At 44.1% G+C, this 17,867-nt stretch overlaps 1 protein-coding gene across 2 annotated transcripts in view; it reads right to left on the reverse strand.

The window, feature by feature from the left end:
• Positions 1-17,867, reverse strand: part of XPOT (exportin for tRNA) — a 645,960-nt gene that overhangs the window by 118,670 nt on the left and 509,423 nt on the right. The gene's annotated exons all lie outside the window — the stretch shown is intronic.

Consider the following 17,867-nt stretch of genomic DNA (forward strand, 5'->3'; position numbering starts at 1 on the left):
GACCTCAAGTAGGCTACTGACAGTCATGGCTCTGACATTATGAGCCTTGACATTACTTTCTAGATCCAATCCAGCCTGGGCATAAGTGAAGGAGATGCAATCTGTTAGCCAAATGGAAAGAGTGTTTGCTGATGACTACCCCAATCCTGTTTGGTTCAAAAGAAACAAAAAGCTGGGTAGACTGTCATCCAGGTAGAAGGCTAAGGCTCGCTTGCAGTCTAAGTTATGCAATATACTTTCACCAGGATGGAAATGTGGCTTTGGGAAAAATGTTGGCAGCACAATTAACTCTGACACTACCTTTGGAAGGAACTTAGGGTATATGCGAAGAGCTATTCTGTTATGAAGAAACTTCATGTAAGGTGGATCAGCTACAAGGGCCTGAAGCTCACTGACCCTGCGAGCTGAAATGACAGCAACCATAAACACAACTTTCCAGGTCAAATACTTCAGAAGACAGGAGTTGATAGGCTCAAAAGCAGCTTTCATCAGCTTAAGTTACAACGATGACACTGAGATCCCATGACACAGTAGGAGGTTTGACTGGGGGAAGGGGGGGGGGCTTCGTCAAGAGCAAATCTTTCATGACTCAAACAACTAGCCTCTTACATGAAAATGGTAAGCACTGATTGCACTAAGATGTACCCTTACAGAATTGGTTTTCAAACCAGACTCAGAGAGGAGCAGGAAGTATTCAAGCAGTTTTTGTGTAGAGCAGGAGGAAGGATTTAGGGCCTTGCTCTCATATCAGATGGCAAACCTTCTACATTTAAAAGAATAACACCTCTTAGTGGAATCTTTTTTGGAAGCAAGGACGATTTTGGAGACACCTTTGGGATGATTTAAACTCTACGCTCTCAACATCCAGGCCATGAGGTCCAGGGACTGGAGGCTGGGATGCAGAAGGAACCCTCGTTCTGCATTCTCTCCATGGTTCTTCAGAGGACCACTCCAGAAGAAGAGGAAACCAGATATGTCTCAGCCAGATTGGAGTGATTAGAATCTTTGTTCCTCATCTTTTCTGAGTTTCAGCAAAGTCATTTCTACGAGAGGTATTGGAGGATATGCATACAGATGACCTTCCCCCAATGAAAGAGAAAGGCATTTGATGCTAGTCTGCCATGTGATCTGAGCCTGGAGCAGAACTTAGGGACCTTAAGGAGAGTGGCAAAAAGACCCACTGAAGGGTCCCCCACATTGAGAGACCACTTGTGAAGTTGTATTACCCTGTCCACAAGGCTGTTGTTCTTGTCAGCTAGTCAGCTAGGTATGTTGCTCGTAGTACCATCCCTTACAGGAGGGACCACTGCCACATCCGTACCGCCTCCTGAAACAAGGGGTAAGATCCCATACCCCCCTGCTTGTTCATTAATACACTGCAACCTGATTGTCTGTTTGGATGAGAACAATTTTTGTTCTGTAGCCAATCTCTGAAAGCCTTTAGGGCGTTCCGAATAGTCCTTAGTTCCAGGACGCTGATATGGAGATCTGTTTCCTGAGTAGACAACACTCCTTGGGTGTGAAGCTCATCCACGTGAGCCCCCCACCCCAAGTTAAGAGGCTGACTTAAAGGTCCTTAAACTCAGTCTTGGAAACTACAACTTCCATCTCAGAAAAGCAAAAGCCACTACTCGCCTTACAACTAACTGCCCCTAACCCATCTAAAGAACTCTACTCCATTTTTTACTCAATAACATCTCCCGATCATAATTCTAGCAATGTCTTAATCCCCCGCAAGCAGAAACACTGTCCCAATTTTTTGCATCTAAAATCTCAGATCTCAGTAACTATTTACTATCTCCTGCCTCTAATAGCATCTCTGCATCAACTGATCTTAGGCCCCCTAGCTCACCATCATCATCCCTTGTCCCCTCTAATATCCTTTCTCTACCTGTTGGCTTGTTCTCTTCTTCCTCTTTTGAACCCAAACTCGTTTTTCACTTTCCAAAACCATCTCTGGTATGAAAAGCACTTACTGTTCCCTTGATCCTTTTCCCTCCACATGGCTCAAAACCCCTGAGCTCAATTAGTTATCCACAATCATCCTTCTTACCAATAACAGTCTTTCCTCTGGTTAAGTTCCTCTCTTATGGAAATCTGCTGTTGTTCGTCCTATCCTTAAGAAACCATCTCTTGATCCCCAGGATCTGACTCACTACCATCCTATTTCTAATTTATGCTTTATTTCTAAAATCCTGGAGAAAATAGTCTACCAACAAACCCCCTCTTTCTTTGAGTAATCTCTTGCTTTCCATCCCAAACAATCAGGTTTCCTCTCTCACTTTAGTACTGAAACAATAATTACAGCTTTACTTAGTGAAATTCACTCTCACCTGAATAGACATAATGTTGTGCTCACAATTTCTCTTGACCTCTCTTGCTGCTTTTGACCTTGTTGATCACTCCTTTCCTTCTAGCCCACCTCACCTGAGTTTGACGGGCTCTTTCTTTTCCTGGTTTTCCTCTCTTTTAACTGAGCATTCATTCAGAGTCACCACTCCATCCTCAACATCTCAGCCCATCATCTAGAATGTGGGGTTCCCCCAGGGTTCTATTTTATCCCCTCTCCTCTTCAATCTCTTTCTTAGCCCGCTGGCCACTGTTATCCAATCTACTGATATTTCTTTCCACTTTTACACTAACGACATACTTTTGACTTACCCCATGAATCCTTATTCCCCATCTTTTGCACCCCTTAAGAACTGTTTGTCTCTAATATTACAATGGCTGTTTGATCATAGACTGATTCTTAATAAAGACAAAACTGTTGGTTCACTGGAAGTCTTCCTGCCCCTAGGATCCCCCTCACTCTTTTTGGTACCACTATCCAAGCTGTGGACTCTTTTCCTTATTTGGGAATTATTTTCAATTCCCAACTCTCCTTTGTCCCACAGATCTCCCTCCTATGTAAAACTGGCTTCAACATCCTACACCTACTCCGTTCAGTTAGACGGTATTTTGACCACAATTTCTTTCACTCTCTCATTCTTTCGTTGCTGATCACTAGAATTGACTACTGTAACATATCATACTTGGGTTGTCCTCACTCCCAACTCAAGAAATACAATCCCTCCAAAACACTGCTATTAGACTTTTTTGTCACGCTCGCAAATACGACCATGTTTCTCCATTATTCATGAAACATCAATGACTTCCTGCTGACAAGCGGATCATCTACAAAGTTCTCCTTTTGACTTTTAAGGTTCTTAGAACTGGCCTGCCTTATTACTTCTCTAATCTTACTATTCCATATACTCCAGCTCGGCTCCTCTTAACAATTATCATCTTTGCCTCCCAAGTCCAAAAAACGCATAATTAGAATCCACTAGACACAGTGCTTTCTTCTTTGCTGCCCCTTTTCACTGGAACTCTATGCCCCTTTCTATCTGAGCTGAACTTTCTTTTAAGAAGTTTAAAGTTGCCTTGAAAAGATGGCTTTTCCATTAAGCTTTTGATTCTGGTTTGCTCCCCTATTACCATTGCCCTACCCATTACTGTTATTCTTTCCTTTGTGGATTATGTGAACTTTCCTATTTATAATTGTAGTTCCTTTCTTTTTCTGATTTTATGTTGAAATTTTAGCATTGTACAACTCTGTGATCTGCAAGTTAATTAATGGCGGTATAGTAAATCTCAATAAATAAATAAATCATAAGAACATAGCAATACTGGGTCAAACCAATGGTCCATCTAGCCCAGTATCCTGCTTTTGGCAGTGGCCAATCCAGGTCACAAGTACCTGGCAGAAACCCAATTATTAACAACATTCCATGCTATCCACTCCCAGGGCAAGCAGTGGCTTCCCCTCATGTCCATCTCAATAACAGACTGGACTTGTCCTCCAGGAATTTGTCCAAACCTTTCATAAACACAGGTACTCTAACCGCTGTTACAACATCCTCCGGCAGCGAGTTCCACAGCTTAACTGTTCTTTGAATGGATGCATCCATTGTCAACACCTTCTGAGGAGGTGGAAATTGGAATGGGAATTCCACAGTCAAATTGGTCTGAATTGTCCACCAGAGGAGGGAATGAAAGAGCTCTGGAGGAGCTCAGATGACATCCGCTAGGTTCCCAGCAGCCTGAAACAACTGGGAAGCCAGAGTTCACTGGGCCCCTCTCAAATGGAGGTGAGCCATGGGAGTGATGTGCACTGTGGATGCCATATGGCCTAGCAATCTTAAGATCTGCCAAGCTATGACTTGCTTGCATTGAACTTGCAAGACGAGCATTGTCAAGGCATCTGCTCTCGCTAGGGGTAGAAAAGTCCAAGCTTTGTATATATATGGCCGCCCTTGCTCTCAGTAAAATACAGGTCAATGGCTCAGGCTAAAGAGCTAGGCCTCTGCAAGCAAATGGCTCATAATAAGAGCTAGGCTTCTTAAAATCAGAATCATCTCTGATACAAAAGAGAGCTAGCTTGTAAAAATCAGAGATCACCTTTGACACAGTTACATTTCACTGTGGCAAGTGCTGAACTGGCAAGGGTGGGGGCAATCTACTCTATAAACAATCCTGAGATTGGCACCTGCAAGACGTCATAAGCAAGAGTTGCTATGGTTATGTAGAGATAGTGCTGGGTCAGCTGCACCCCGGGTGAGAACATCCAAAGGGGGGGCTACAGGAAGGTTTGGGAACATATGAAGTCATTCTGATCAACTGATAAGGACTAGGAGCCCTGTTGAGACAGCTGGGGTCCATTGAAATGAATAGGGCCAAAATTGTATATAAGCAGCAGTTTGAGGAGTATTAGTGCAGTCGAGACGAGACGAGAAGAAGAAGGAGATGAGAGGAGAAGACGAACAGAGAAGGGAGACTCCAGAAGGCTAGAGAGAGAGGACGTGCCATGATATGCGGTGCCATTATGTGAATGCTTAACCTACCTGTATTACCATTGGTAAGATTGTAATAAACCATCTTATTATATCTACTACATACTGGGTTCCTTTCTAATTACAAGAGTCCATACTGCCTGACGGTGTAAGCCTGTCATGAGCAGATTCAAGGTTGGGAAACCTAGATATTTGGAGGGCATATGTAACTTTGTCCAGAGAGATGAGACGGGCCACTGCTTCCGCTGCTTGATTAGCAAAGGCAGATTCGGAGAAAATAAACATATTGGTAGCCAGAGGATGGTTACTCCCTCTTGGGCTTCGAATCTGCCTTTGTAAATTTATTTAAACTTGCCCGAAGAGCTGTAAGTTCTAAACCCTTTTTCTCACATTTTTTTAATATCCTTATCCAGGGTCCCGAAACTGCCATTTCTTTCTGTAGCTTTTAAAAGTTTTCCCTAACAAGTGCTGTAGTTCACTATCTCAAGGACATGAGAATCTGGGAAGCTTGCCCACTTTAGCTGCCTTATCAGTCCAGCACTGCTTCGGCAGAGGAGGCTCTACAGTTTACTTTTAAAAGCTCAGAAAGTGATTTTTTTCCCCCCTTTTCCGTTCGTTTTTTGTCCCTGTTCTATGCTGAAGTGGTACAAGTTAAACAGTCATTTACACAGGTATTCTTTTTAACCTCTCGCTGTCTATCCTCTGTCAACTGTATTGCTCCTAAATCCATCTAACTAACTCCCTCTCTTATCTTTTTCATATCTTTCAACTCCAGTTTCGTTTCATCTCTCGAAACTGGTAGAACTTTTTTTTTCAACATATTCTCGACGGTGGACTTATGCAAGGGTCCTTCCCTTAACGCCGATGAGATTTATGATTCCCTATCTCTAGATTTTCAGTCTGCCTCCTTCAGCAGCACTTTCTGATACACAAACAGCCTTCCCCTGGCTGCGGTCCCAAATTACCACCTTTAGCTGGGTTATTTTTTTTTTAGTTAGCCAGTTTCCAATTACTGGAGACTGATCCCACCCTTTGTGCAGGTTCTGGACTTCTTACAGTCTGTGGGTTGCTGCGCTTTCCCCAGTACTAATAAAGGGAGTAAGAAGCACCTTCTAACCTCTACCAGGGTACTTTTGAGGGTTTTAGACTTTGTGCAGGACAATGTTTTGAGACTGGCCATTGCACAGTACATTTTCTTTGTCTTGTTTCTGGGCAAGTGGCCAACCATACATTGTTTACCGTTTCAGCCCTGCTTGTGCTGTCTAAAGACACTCACTGAAGCAGGATAGACAAGCTGATTTCAAACACACTTTTTACTGTCCTTGTGCACAGCTGTGGGTTTCTCTTAGGGTCCCTCTTTAAATCTGCCACCTTTAAATCTGGGCATCTTTAATATTGGGCACTGATATTACTTTGTTTTCAGGGTTTCTTGTTTCTGGGAAGGCTGCCAATCCTAGCTTGCTTACCAATTCAGCCCTGCTGAAGCAGCATAGCCACGCTGATTTTAAAAGTAGTTTTATCCTTACTGTCCCAGCCCGTTGTGAATATATAGAATTGATTGTCTAGGTGCCTCTATATGGGGTACTTTCCAAATTGTCCCCCAGATTCATTTTTTATTGTGAATACCAACAAGTGGTTTTTTTAGGGTTGCCCTCATTCAGGTACTATAATTTTAGCTGACCATTACATTTTTTTTTAAATAGGTTTTTTTTATGTTCACCGGTCTACAGTTGGCCGAGAGGTTTTATATTGGTCAAGGTGACCAAGAGTTCCAGTTTAATACTGAGGGATATTTTTGTATTCCAGTCTGAATTGACTGAGGGTTATTCCAGTTCTAGGTGTGGAACTGAGGGTTCTTCTTTTCCCCGGTCTACCGTGACCGAGAGTTTGTCCAGTCCAGAGAGGCTGAGGGTCCAGTCCAGAGAGGCTGAGGGTCCAGTTCTGAGGAACTGAGGGTTCTTCTTTTCCCCGGTCTAGCGTGACCGAGAGTTTGTCCAGTTCAGAGTAACTGAGGGTTTGCTTCTTTTCCCCGGTCTAGCGTGACCGAGAGTTTGTCCAGTTCAGAGTAACTGAGGGTTTGTTTGTTTTTTTGTCCGATCTCCTGACAGAGGTTGAGGGTTTTTTTTTTCCCTTCCGGTTCCTAGTGAACCGCGGTTTTTTTTGTAATACAGGTAACCTTTAGCCACCCTGTCTTAAGTGTCTTGTAATGGATCCTGAGTGTACTCTCAATAAGTGGACGCACTAATTGATGGGCCAGGTTTAGACCGCGGGGTTTTGCTAAGTACCTTGACTATTACAAACACATATTGAGAATTTTTTGTTTGCGTGCACATTGTAATTTTCTTTTTTGTTTTTGACCGGTTCAGCTATAATTGTACCTTTATGAAATTGCCCTAGGCAACCTTTTCTTTTTACTTAGACTTATTCACAGGTTTCCTTCCCTTTTGTGAAGTATCCCTGCACACTTGAAAGTTCTGAAGACAGGTAAGTATAAAATTCACTTCATTTTTGTTAGAATCAATTTCTAATGAAGATTTAGTCAGTCTATTAAACCCCTTTCACACTGTAATAAAGTTAAGCACATAATTACACAACACCAGTTGTACCACCCTTTGTGCCATATACTTTTCTGACTATGACCAAGCCCAAGCCCTTAGACACAATTCTAAAGTTCTTCCAGAATGAAACAAAGGCTCTCACCCGTATCTGTAAGAAATGGTTCAAAGTTTGGAATGCCAAGGATAACACCCTTGATTGGCCCGTGTCCAGCTTTTTTTGAACCTGCCAAATTACGTGGTTTAATTACTTACAACAACTCCCATAAAAAAGTGAAGTCCAGAGATAAAGATCTCAATGCCATAGACAAATTTATTCTTATTGGGGAGCAAGAAGGTAATTCTAATCCTCTGCTCAACACCCAAAGCCCAGCACATCCACCCTTGGATGACACTGCATCCATGGCTGTACCTTCATATGAGGGGACTCCTCCTCCATATGAGCCAGGTCTTTCCAACAAACTTTTAAATTGTGGCATTGCCATTGGATATACGCCCATACCACCCCACCTTCTGAATCCCACACCTCCACTTCCCCCCACCCATCCCATCACTCTGAACAAGTCCACATCTGTACAGATCTCTGGTACAGTAGATCTGTCACCTGTCCCTGTTCCTTCCGGTCCAGGACCCATGATTCCAGGCGCTGTTGCCCCTGCCATCCCCCAGCCCACTGATCCAGGTGCTGCCATCCCTGCCATTCCTCCAACCATTGTTCCAGGTGCCGCCACCACAGTTGCAGGTGCTGCTATCCCTATTATCCTTCAACTTGTCATCCCAGGTGCTGTTATATCCGTTCTTCCTCAACCTGTACCCCTGCCAAGTGTCCCTACTACTGCAATCCCTTCTAGCTCTGGACCAGAATCCCGGCTCCAGACCCGCCCTTCAGTCCCGAGATCTGTCACCTTTAAACAACCCTCTAAAACAGTAGAATTTAAACAGCTATCTACACCAGTGAACCCCTTGTCACTCCCTATCACTTCGGGCAATGCTAATCTAGGTCAGTTACAAATTAACTCTGTGTCTACCCTTGACAAAATAGACAAAGCTCCCAATGTCTTGCGACAACCAAAAGTTGCCAGCCTAGATTGTGGCGAGCATATTAGGTGTGGGCGCTGTCATAGGTTGGGCCATTTTTCTGCCATATGTTGACAATCTTTTCATAAGCATGCCCGGCATAATAATCCCCCTGTCCAGCAATCATTCCCTTTGTGGAACCCGGACCAAAGCCATTCTCAATAACTAGGTGTGGACCGTACCTGAGCACATTATTTGGACCCTATAATCACTTTGCTCAACTGTACTATTGTGAAGAACAATGCTTAAACTATTAAAGATTAGAAGTTATCCTGAGTGTGTTTGGTAATATTCTAGTTTTAGTAGTCCTACTGTCTCTTCTGAATTAATTCTAAATAGTGGTTACTTCCTACACTGTCTTGAATTACTGTATTATCCATATTTGTTTTTTTACCATACCTTGTGCTAACATGCCATGGTTTAATGCCATTACTTTTTCTGATATTTACTTAGGAATAAAATGGTCCCAGTTCATCAGGCTTTTCAACTCCAGAATCCCCTGTAATAGATTTGTTTTTAGCTAACTTTTTAAATATATTGTGCAACTCATTCTTAGAGAAAAAATACAACAGAATGGTCTTGTGTCCATCTGGTTTGAGCCCGAGTTACTCAGACCTACAAATGCACTCTTCTGTGCTTCATGCTTAAAGCTGCATCTCTGCTTTTCTCTGTGTAAATGCTCACACTGGGAAAGCCTGACAGTTTCATTTTTCTGTACTTCAAGGTTATGCTGAGTACTCTTCCCCCTCCCCCTCCCCTAGCAGAAGTGCCGCTACTTCCAAAACTTTATTACCTGATTGAGACAGAATTCTACGGCGCTTCCCCCTAAAGCCCTAGCCTGGTTCTTTAAACATTCACTATGAACTCCCGCAAACTAGTTTACAGGTAGAGTTATCTATTCTGTTACTTTTTTCCTTACTTTGTTATTCACAGACTGGAAACAAAACAGAAAAAATGTGATCCTCTGTTTATTTTTTTCCTTTCCTTCAAACATCTGAATAATGAAGTCTCACTGTTCACTGTCTTCTGACTAACTTTCTTTTGATTAACAGCTGTATTTTCTTCTGCTACTTGTCTACAATACTTGTCTGTAGCACTGAACAGTTTTTTTTAAACTTTTAAAGATAAGCAATGCTGCTGGCAAGATAAAACTCATTATTTCTCACTTTTGATTTTTAATAAATTCCCACCGTTTACTGCTTTCTGTTCAACTCTCTTTTGATTTATATTTGTACTAGCCGTTAAGCCCGTAAAAACGGGCGGGTATTGGAATGTTTTTTTCCCCAAGGCCCCCCTCCCGTTGCAGCTGCAAAGCCCCTGCCATCCTCCTTCCCTGCCAGCTCCAAGGCCCCCTCTGTCCCTCCCTCCCAGCTCCAAGGCTCCAGTCCTCCCCCCTTCCCAGCTGCAAGGCCCCCTGCCCTCCCTCCCTCCCAGTTCCAAGGCCCCAGGCCCTCCCCCCCAGCTCCCAAGGCCCCCTTCCCTCCCTCCCAGTTCCAAGGCCCCCTGCTCTCCCTCACAACTGTAAGGGGCCCCATTCCCTCACAACTGTAAGGGCCCCCCTGCCCTCCCTCCCAGCTCCAAGGCTCCAGTCCTCCCCCCTTCCCAGCTGCAAGGCCCCCTGCCTGCCCGCCCTCCCTCCCTCCCAGTTCCAAGGCCCCAGGCCCTCCCCCCAGCTCCCAAGGCCCCCTGCCCTCCCTCCCTCCCAGTTCCAAGGCCCTCCCCCCCAGCTCCCAAGGCCCCCTTCCCTCCTGCCCTCCCAGTTCCAAGGCCCCCTGCTCTCCCTCACAACTGTAACAGCCCCCCTGCCCTCCAGCTCCAAGGCTCCAGTCCTCCCCCCTTCCCAGCTGCAAGTCCCCCCGCCCTCCCTCCCAGTTCCAAGGCCTCAGGCCCCCCCAGCTCCCTCCCAGTTCCAAGGCCCCCTGCTCTCCCTCACAACTGTAAGGGCCCCCCTGCCCTCCCTCCCAGCTCCAAGGCTCCAGTCCTACCCCCTTCCCAGCTGCAAGGCCCCCCGCCCTCCCTGTTCCAAGGCCCCAGGCCCCCCCAGCTCCCAAGGCCCCCTTCCCTCCCTCCCTCCCAGCTCCAAGGCCCCCCTCCTTCTGAGACGTCCCATGTCCCCTCCCCCCCCAAGGTAGCCGCTACCGCCACCCCCCCTTCACCCGGCCCGGGCCCTCTCTTCGTTATTCAACTTACAGCAGCACCAAAACAGCAGCAAGCAGCAGCTCCCGTTGGCCTTCCTTCACTGCCTGTGCCTCGCCCTCGTGTGACGTCACGTCGGCGAGGGCGGGGCACAGGCAGGGAAGGAAGGCCGACGGGAGCTGAAGCTGAGCTGCTTGCTGCTGTTTCGGCGCTGCTGTAAGTTCAATAACGAAGAGAGGGCCCGGGCCGGGTGAAGGGGGGTGGTGGCGACTCCGGGGGAGGGGGGGCGGTAGCGGCTACCTTGGGGGGGGGGGAGCGGTAGCGACGTCAGCGGTTCCCTCCCTCCCCTTCAGCGCAGTTTCCCTCTCTGTCCCGCCCCCCTTCCCCCGTCATCACGTCTTGACGCGGGGGCGGGACAGAGAGGGAAGTCTCTACTGCGCATTTGCAGGTGAGTCGGTCACTTGCCATTTATAGGTTTGATTTTCTGCTACCGGAGAACTTTAAAGGAAATTCTTTCCCTTCCATTTGCTCTCCCGATGTCATTGTGTGTGTAAAGATTTATGAACTGTCTTTCTGTTCGCAAGCGCAGATTCGTCTGCCTACAAATTAACTATTTTCTGTTTCACAGCTGCTGAATTACAGGACAGAGGAATATTTAAAATGCACTGCACTTTTTCATGCCCAAATTCTAGACTCTTCTATGCTTGATCTATATTATAAAGATCACTCATCCAATACCCTAATAACAGCAATTTAGCTGATGACCTGGCACGCCAGGTAACAGCAGGTCAGGTGTCCTTTGGTCCTGATCTCACCCTGCCACTGCGCACCCCGGATGCATTAACCCCACCCCAAACTCCACCTCTACCCCCTCCTTCCTATCCCCATCAGCCCCCCTTCCCCCTCAGCCCTCCCTTTCTCTTCCCCCTCAGCCCTCCCTTCCTCTCCCTCCATAGCCCCCCTCTTCCCCCTCGGCCCTCCCTTTCTCTCCCTCCACAGCCCCCCTCTTCCACCGCAGCCCTCCCTTCCTCTCCCTCCCCTACCCCTCCCCTATCCCCCGCTGCCCTCCCTTCCTCTGCCTCCTCTACCCCTCCCCTATCCCCCGTAGCCCTCCCTTTCTCTCCCTACACAGCCCCCCCTCTTCCCCTCAGCCCTCCCTTTCTCTCCCTACACAGCCCCCCCTCTTCCCCTCAGCCCTCCCTTTCTCTCCCTCCACAGCCCCCCCTCTTCCCCCGTAGCCCTCCCTTTCTCTCCCTACACAGCCCCCCTCTTCCCCCTCAGCCCTCCCTTTCTCTTCCCCTCAGCTCTCCCTTCCTCTCCCTCCATAGCCCCCCCTCTTCCCTCTCGGCCCTCCCTTCCTCTCCCTACATAGCCCCTCCTCTTCCCTCAGCCCTCCCTTCCTCTCCCCGCATGGCCCCTCCTTCCTCTATGCCTCCTACCCCCCCCCCCCTGACGTCCCCTCCACCCCCCTTCACAAGGTTTTTTTATTTTTTATTTTTTTCTCTATTTTGCAGTCTTCAGTTACACAAGCAAAACTTATGCAATGGAAATGAACAGGCTGCTTTCTCAATCCTGCTCATTTACTCAGTCCATACTCTCATTTCTACTGCACTCATTCCATATGACCAAGTTGATGGGTTCAAAGCCTGCCATTCAACTTTATTTATTTATTTATTTTTATTTTTCTGACTTTGCAAATTGTTTTTTTTTCCTTCTTTTTAGCCACCATGGGGCTACCATGATACACATTTCCAGTATAGTTTTGATTAAGTTGCGGAGGAAGGTAATTGGATGTGAGAATCCCATTCATTTTTGGGATAATTATAAAGGTTATAAGGAAATGATATTTTCAAATATGATAGGTTTCAGAAATGTTTGCAATGTAAAATGGTTTAGCTGTTCATGTATCATTGGATGTGCTTTCTATAAGTGCATATAAGTAGACATTCACATGACAGACCCTTAAGAAAGATTTTCGCAAGTCGCGATGGTGAAGAGAAAAGTCGTAGAAGGTCCAGAGGAATTTTGAAAAGTTTGAATGTGGTAATGTATCTGCTATCCTCTGTGCTCTATTTATATGAGGCCTTCTATTCTACCTAAAGCTTTTTGAGTTATAATGCTTTTTGTCTGTCTACACAATAACAACAAACAGTGTTATGCCCATATAATATTTATATCTTGTTTCTATTTCTCTGTATATGCTCTCAAACAGATCATATTTATTTACACACAACAATAGTTGAAGTCTCTACACAAACTGCTTATTTCTTTTTCATAATAATAAGTACCCCTACCTGGATTAGGTATTTCACAAGAATGGGTATCCCTTAGAATTTACCCAATACTGAATTTCCCTAATTCTCTAAATTTTTCTGTTCATAATGCTTTTCTGTTTCTCAAGCAATCTATAAGAATTACTGGTAACAAATTTGAATACCACATGAGCAAGCTTCTCTATCCAATGTCATTCCAGATCAGTGTATCATCTGCTGTATACCTACTGGTCACTTGTGCAAGGGCGAGGCCTATACTAATTTTACAGATATGCAGATACCTGTGAAAAATAAAAGGTACCTGCTTTCTGCATAGATCCTTGCATCAAAGAGATTATTCCCATATTTGGCAATCCCTGCAAAATTACTACAGACCATGGTTTTCATTTTTGATGAGTTCCTAAAGTCTTTTTATTCCTGCACTGGGTATTTCACATCATACTATTTGTATTTACAAACCTACTAGCAATGGCTAGTTGAGCACTACAATGCCGCTTGCCTTGTTAGCTCTTCAAGCCACCCCATCTGCCTTTTTAAAGCCAATCCTGATAACAACTTGCCTGCCAATATTCTGTTTATTATCATTACTTTTTCTGTCTTCGATTTTCACAGGAAATCTCAGTCAGAAGAGGGGAGGGTAATGATAGCCCTTCCCCTGCCACCGGTTATCCAAAAGCTCTCAAAGTTGGAGATTTGGTTCACCGGAAGTACTACATCCCTATTTACGTAGGACCCTTCCAAATTAGTCAAGTTGCAAGACCACCAGCTCAGTAGTTACCACTAGTTCTGCAGCCTTCGCCACCACTTCAAGTTGATGGACTAAAAGAACATTTTCCAAACATCTGACAACTACAGACGTTACCACCTTACCTGAATGGAACATTGCACATCAAAGAAAGCCTACTACTGCACTTGCCATCTTTCCAGTGGAACCGTGTGATGCAAGTCCACCTACCCACAAGAGGACACTGTACTTTGTACTCCAACAACTGTATTGGGACTTGTTGTACTTATATTATTCCTAATTTTGTTTCCAGGACTAATCTATTATACATTTGAAAAGACTCACAGGTTTTTTCAGTATACATAGTAATAATCACAAGAATCCACCCTAGGTACCCCAACAGTTGATTTACCCTGTTTTTATTGAAACCCTATATCTAATCATTACTTGCCTTTTTAATTCTATTTAATTCTATTATTCCTGACAATACGAATCATCATTTGTTTTGTTTGATAACTTTGAAATTTTCCAGGGATGTGGACAAATTAAAATTAACAGAGTACACATCCAATAATCAGACTCTCTAATAGAGAACCTGTATACTTTTGGTATGCCACTTATAACATTGATTAAAGTGGGTGGCATCCTTGGTTTTTCATCCTCTATTGTCACTATCAAGAGGGGTACTTGATTAATTTAAAGCCAGAAATCATTGTTATACTTACATTCCCAATAATATTGACACTGATAGGTTCCATCATAAAGGCATTACAAAACCTTTTTGCCTTAGCAGACAAAATTAACTACTAAATCAGGTGTTGATACTGTTATCTGGTGCATTATTTCCTATGTTCAGAGGTTTGCTTTAAGCCTCCTTGTTACTACTCTCAGTACAAGACAAACTACATTTCCACCATAAATGTAGGACCACTGCTATTTATTTTACTCATTTTTACCTAATAATGCCTGTAACGCAAGTGTACCTCTTTTATTAAGGAAGATATTTATTCTGCTTATGCTGTTTAATTGAACCATCATATGTTTCTTTCTAGTTTGTTACATTTTGCTAATTTGTATAGACAGGTTTAGATTGTTTTCTCTCTATTTTTTAAACTGTTGTACCTTTTATCACTATACCTCAAATAGTAACTAAGCAGACTGTTTTCTACTGTTGATGATTTCTTAATCATCAAGAGAAAGTGAAGCAGATCAATTCATTTCTTTAACACATATTTGTTTCATATTCTGTATAAAGGAACAAGAAGATTATGTTCCTATGTATGTTCCAAAAACACTATAACTCAACAGTGCCTTCATATATGATCTAGATCCATTACACCTAGCAGTAAGATAATGACAAAACTATTATCTTGCTCATAATTACAAAACTATTATCCTGCCCATAATTATAAGACTACTGCAGGTTAAGCAGCAGGCCCTTCATATATAATGTAGGCCTATAACATCCATAGCTTAGCCTTTGCAATACTTGTAATGCTCCTGAATTTGCAGTAGTTATTCATTATTTGGCCAATATTAATCCTTTTTCAATGCTAAAATGAAATATTTGTTCCCTATTAACACCAGTTTTAGCTATATTTACACATTCAAAGTTTGACTAATGATAAACTTTGATTGAAAGTTTTCTTTCCCCCGCCTTCCAACATCAGCATTGTAATCATGATATATTAATCAATCACAATCATATGCACTTGACCTTATTGATTCCATTGTATGGTACCTAGACTTAATTGACTTCACATGTTTCCAAGTCTAGCTCCGCCCTAGAGGGGTGGGTGTAAGAAAGTTGGGCCCCCTGGGTTGGTTATGATAAAAGGGGAAACCTAATGCTGCATTTCATCCAGCATATAATTATGTATCCACATACTGACTCTTGCTATGGCTTTGTCCCTTATTGTGCCAGAGCACCCATGTCACCTCAATCCTATACATTCCCCCCCCACAGAACTCTAAGAGCCCTCTGGAAAGGACGGCCACACCCACTAGTAGTCATGTGTGCCAGCCCCCTCTGAGGGGCCTGGCAAGAGGGGAAATGTATATATATGGCCGCCCTTGCTCTCAGTAAAATACAGGTCAATGGCTCAGGCTAAAGAGCTAGGCCTCTGCAAGCAAATGGCTCATAATAAGAGCTAGGCTTCTTAAAATCAGAATCATCTCTGATACAAAAGAGAGCTAGCTTGTAAAAATCAGAGATCACCTTTGACACAGTTACATTTCACTGTGGCAAGTGCTGAACTGGCAAGGGTGGGGGCAATCTACTCTATAAACAATCCTGAGATTGGCACCTGCAAGACGTCATAAGCAAGAGTTGCTATGGTTATGTAGAGATAGTGCTGGGTCAGCTGCACCCCAGGTGAGAACATCCAAAGGGGGGGCTACAGGAAGGTTTGGGAACATATGAAGTCATTCTGATCAACTGATAAGGACTAGGAGCCCTGTTGAGACAGCTGGGGTCCATTGAAATGAATAGGGCCAAAATTGTATATAAGCAGCAGTTTGAGGAGTATTAGTGCAGTCGAGACGAGACGAGATGAAGAAGGAGATGAGAGGAGAAGACGAACAGAGAAGGGAGACTCCAGAAGGCTAGAGAGAGAGGACGTGCCATGATATGCGGTGCCATTATGTGAATGCTTAACCTACCTGTATTACCATTGGTAAGATTGTAATAAACCATCTTATTATATCTACTACATACTGGGTTCCTTTCTAATTACAAGAGTCCATACTGCCTGACGGTGTAAGCCTGTCATGAGCAGATTCAAGGTTGGGAAAGCTAGATATTTGGAGGGCATATGTAACTTTGTCCAGAGAGATGAGACGGGCCACTGCTTCCGCTGCTTGATTAGCAAAGGCAGATTCGGAGAAAATAAACAGCTTGCACCGAATCGAGCAGTGCTCCTATGTATTCCAATCTTTTAGTTGGGAGAAGATAGGACAGGGTAATTTATGATGAACCCTAAGAGTTCCAGAACCCGAATAGTTCCCCATATCGACTCTTGCATTCCTTCCTGTGATGTGCTCTTGACCTGCCAATTGTCCTGCTGTGAAGGTGGTGGACCTTCATGCACCACCTAGATAAGATTTTAGACAGTACTGGGGAGGAGCCTGCTAAGCTCATTGAGCAGGGACTGTCTTTCTTCTATGTTTGTGCAGCGCTGCGTACGCCTTGCAGCGCTATAGAAATGCTAAATAGTAGTAGTAGTCATGGTACATGTGGGTACCAATGATAGCAAAATGTGGGAGGGAAGTTCTTGAAGCCAAATTTAGGCTTTTAGGTAGAAAGCTGAAATCCAGAACCTCTAGGGTAGCATTTTCAGAAGTGCTCCCCATCCTTTGTGCAGGACCCATGAGACAGGCAGAGCTAAGGAATATCAATGAATGGATAAGGCAATGGTGCAGGGAGGGGGCCTATTCCGGAAAAATGGGCTCCACTTTAACCAGAGTGTAGTCAGGCTGCTGGCATCAACATTTTAAAAGGGGACAGAACAGCTTTTAAACTAGAAACTGGGGTTGACATCTGAAATTCCTCAATCTATGCTGGTATCTCTTCCTGACTTCTTAAGTAAGAATCCTACTGAGGTAACCTTAACTCTTTATGGTTACACAACGCTTGGAAACAAATACAAAGAAAATACAAATACGCAATAAAACGGACCAAAAGATCATACTATAAAACCAAAATAGGGACTGATCACAAAGATACGAAAAAGCTATACCCACTCATGAACAAACTCCTAGATACCAACTTGGTCACTACAACGAATACAGACATCCCACCTGCAGATAAACTTGCCAAATATTTTAACGAAAAAAATCATAAACCTATGCAACATGCTACCTCAAGACAATACTGGCATCGAAAACTTCCATAATGAGCTGGACTCAACCTCTTGTGAATACCCGGCTGACCAAACCTGGTAGAACTTTGCCCTCTTGACTGCCGAAACAGTTAGCCAGCGATCAGGAATTCTCCAACTCTCACTACAAACTAGACACCTGTCCCAGCTACCTACTGAAATCCGCCCCTGATCGCTTCATAACAGACCTCATATCCCACCTAAATTATATGCTCCAACAAGGTCTCTTCCCCAAGGAAAATGGAAATATTCTACTCACCCCAATACCAAAAGATACCGACCAGTAGCATCCATCCCGTTGGTAGTCAAACTGATGGAAAGCATGGTAACCAAACAACTTACAGATTATATAAGCAAATTCTCAATATTACATGAATCACAGTCAGGATTTC

Source organism: Microcaecilia unicolor, chromosome 10 (assembly GCF_901765095.1).
Source record: "Microcaecilia unicolor chromosome 10, aMicUni1.1, whole genome shotgun sequence".
In the NCBI taxonomy this organism is placed as follows: Eukaryota; Metazoa; Chordata; class Amphibia; order Gymnophiona; family Siphonopidae; genus Microcaecilia; species Microcaecilia unicolor.